The sequence below is a fragment of the Kogia breviceps genome, chromosome 1 (genome assembly GCF_026419965.1).
Source record: "Kogia breviceps isolate mKogBre1 chromosome 1, mKogBre1 haplotype 1, whole genome shotgun sequence".
NCBI lineage: Eukaryota > Metazoa > Chordata > Mammalia > Artiodactyla > Physeteridae > Kogia > Kogia breviceps.
The window spans coordinates 148,988,216-148,991,422 of record NC_081310.1 but is presented as its reverse complement, the minus strand read 5'-3'; the positions used below and the strand labels follow the sequence as shown (position 1 = coordinate 148,991,422).

Sequence of the window (3,207 nt, the reverse complement as noted above, 5' to 3'; positions counted from 1 at the left end):
GCTGGCCTGAGTTGGCTCAGATGACCTCCCGGCTGTACTGGACACCAGGGGTGGGACAAACACTGCTGAGGAATGTCCCTCGGCTCTTTCAGCTGGAACTCTCTGTTGTGTTCCTTTTATTTTATTTTATTTTATTTTATTTTAACATCTTTATTGGAATATAATTGCTTTACAATGGTGTATTAGTTTCTGCTGTATAACAAAGTGAATCAGCTATACACATACATATATAAAAATATGGAACGCTTCACGAATTTGCGTGTCATCCTTGCACAGGGCCGTGCTAATCTTCCCTGTATCGTTCCAATTTTAGTATATGTGCTGCTGAAGCGAGCACGAATTGTTCCTTTTATTTATTTATTTTTATTATTATTATTATTTTATGGTACGCGGACCTCTCACTGTTGTGGCCTCTCCCGTTGCGGAGCGCAGGCTCCGGACGCGCAGGCTCAGCGACCATGGCTCACGGGCCCAGCCACTCCGCGGCACGTGGGATCTTCCCGGACCGGGGCACGAACCCGTGTCCCCCGCATCGGCAGGCGGATTCTCAACCACTGCGCCACCAGGGAAGCCCCGAATTGTTCCTTTTAGAAGAGATGATGGCCAGCATTTGTACTGTACTGCTAAAACCTCCACCCGCCCTCAGGCAGGAACACAGGCTTTTGGAGCATTTATCAATGAGGGCTTTTAACTGCCAGAAATGGTAACATACAGTAAGCGTACTCTGACTCCAGCGTTCACTAGCGTGTGACCCCGTTCCCTTTCAAACTGTTCCCCTTACCGAAATGTCTCTGTCTCTGAGAGCTCCCAGACAGTGACTCCTGTGTGAGCAATGGGCCCAGTCTGTCGCCAGGCGACATCTGCATGCTGTCCTCTTGCCACACACGCCGCTGGCCCTGCCACCTCTGGCACTGGCATTGTCGCAGCTGTTACTGTGTCCCCCAGCCTCTGCTGACCCCCTCAGCACACCTAAGCTCTGCGGTGATTTAAAGAACAACCGCAGGAGGAGTTCTTCATGCTGTTTATGTCACCTGTTATTAAGGGGCATCACCATGCTCTGACCTCCGATGGCTTGGGGGGTCTTGAATGAATCTGCTCTTCAGTTTGTCCTCGCCAGCCACTTTCCCCAGGACCCAGGCACAAGGGCACAAGGGGAGGGCAGGGGCGGTGGCTGACAGGCTGGGGCAAAGTTGAGGAGAGACAGCAGACCTTACTCTGCATCAGCCTCCATTTGGTTCCCTGGGGTTGAGTTATTCCCCAGGAAATTCCTGGTCTCTCAGGCTAGTAGACTTGGGCCAGACCTACCCCAGAGTCTAACCCTGATGGTGGAGGTGGCTGTAATGGGCACAGCCTCCCAGGGTCAGCAGGACGGAGGACTTTGGGGTGAAAAATATAACAGATCTGCTGGGGAAGCTGATGAGCAGAGGAGCCCTTACACTGACACTGGTCTCCTCTCTGTACCTCTCTCCGCCTAATCTTGGGGTGAGAAGTAGAAAAGGGTAAGACCTGTAGGGAGAGGAATGGGGCAAAAGATTGGGCCCAGACAGCAGTGGACCTTGGGCAACGGGTTAAGCATTCACACATGCTAGAGGACCAAGCCTCTCAGGGGGTGATTGCTCCCTGGCAGCCAGTCCTTTACAAGGGACATAGCCTAGCCTTGTAGGTCAGCTGGGAACAGATGGTATAGACTTGATGTGACACTTAAGAGCACATTTTCAGGAGCCAGACTGCACGCATGAGAATTCCAGCCCCACTCACAAGCTGTGTGACCTTGGACCAGTTACAACAAGTCTCTGTGAGATGGGAGTCACTATAGGACATATCACGTAGGGTCATTGTGTGCAGGCAACCAGATGGTACACACAAAACGCTCAGAACAGTGCCTGGCACTTGGCATTGGGTTCACTGTTGTTGCTGAACTCATCTGTGTCTTGTCTTCTCCAACAAGATTGTAAGTCCCTCAGGGATTTCAATTTTTTTTTTTTTTCTCCCTGTACATCAGTGTTGACAATGGGAAAATAAATGAGTGAATGATTGGAAAATAAACTTATTGACAAATTTCCAGGGAAGAAGATCTTGTTAACAATGCTTAGACCTGTGTGATTTTATGCATTTGCTGAGGCTCATCCCCTCAGTGTGATGACCCAGGTGCACTCCCCTCCCCACGCTCTCCCCCATCTCCATACACCTACCCACATCTGCACACCTCTATACTCAATCTTCTCCCCACACGCCTCCCACACATCCACACCCACCTTCTACACTCCCCACAAGCACACATTCAGCCTCTCACACGCAGCCACACCCACTTCCCTCACAGACTCCCCTCTCCACACACCCATCCTCACAATCACACACACACACACTCACACTCCCATCCTGACACAATGTAAGGAATATATTTTCCTTCTATACCCTTCTTTAGGGTAAGTCAGGAAAAGAAAATGAGCCTCCTGGCTACTTTAGGTCTTCAGCCCTTATCCCTTTCTGTCCCCGCCTCCGCTTCTCTCTACCTGCTCCTCTCTCAGTTGAAAGAACAGAGCCCTGGGAAGCCTGGACCTGAGTTTCTCAGATGCCACTGAAATGCAGCCATAGTTCAGAGGTCACTCAGAGTCAGAATCACCTTCAATTTCCTCATGACAAAGGGAAACTCATTTTCTCTTTGGCTACCTGAACAGAAATGATTCTTTTCTCAATCCCAGAGGAATACAGCTCTGCCTGCTCTGGAGCGACTCAGCTGTATCTGGAGTCTTCCCCCCGCAGGGGAATTTCTAACCACTCTCAGCTCATCTCTGCAACGGTTTTCACGTTGCCTACATGACAGAGAGGAGAAAACTGACTTATATTTAACACAAATATTTGTTTAAAATATTTAACAAATATCTCTATTCGAGCAATATAATTTAAACCTCACAGCACTATTAGGCTGGGTAGTCCTCCATTTTACAAATAAAGAAACTGAGCACAGAGGTGTTCAGTAACTTGTCCGTGGTCACACAGGAAGTAAATGGTGGAGCCGTGACTCAGATTCTTCTGACTCCAAAGCTGCAACTAAAAATGGAAAGATCCTCCCTATAATCTTAGGTTCAGGGAACAGCTTTGCCGTCACATGGCCTTGTCTTCCACTGGTCTAGTGACACGCATAGCCTTTTCCTGTGATGAGCTTTGATATGAAACCAAATGTGACTTGGCAGCTCTGTCTTTTGG

General features: G+C 49.1%; 1 non-coding gene across 1 annotated transcript; it reads right to left on the bottom strand.

Annotated features, from left to right (window-relative positions):
- Positions 1 to 231: 231 nt before the first annotated feature.
- Positions 232 to 337, bottom strand: LOC131746687 (U6 spliceosomal RNA). Its single transcript, XR_009332612.1, has one exon. It is a non-coding gene; the product is annotated as a U6 spliceosomal RNA (small nuclear RNA).
- Positions 338 to 3,207: the final 2,870 nt, after the last annotated feature.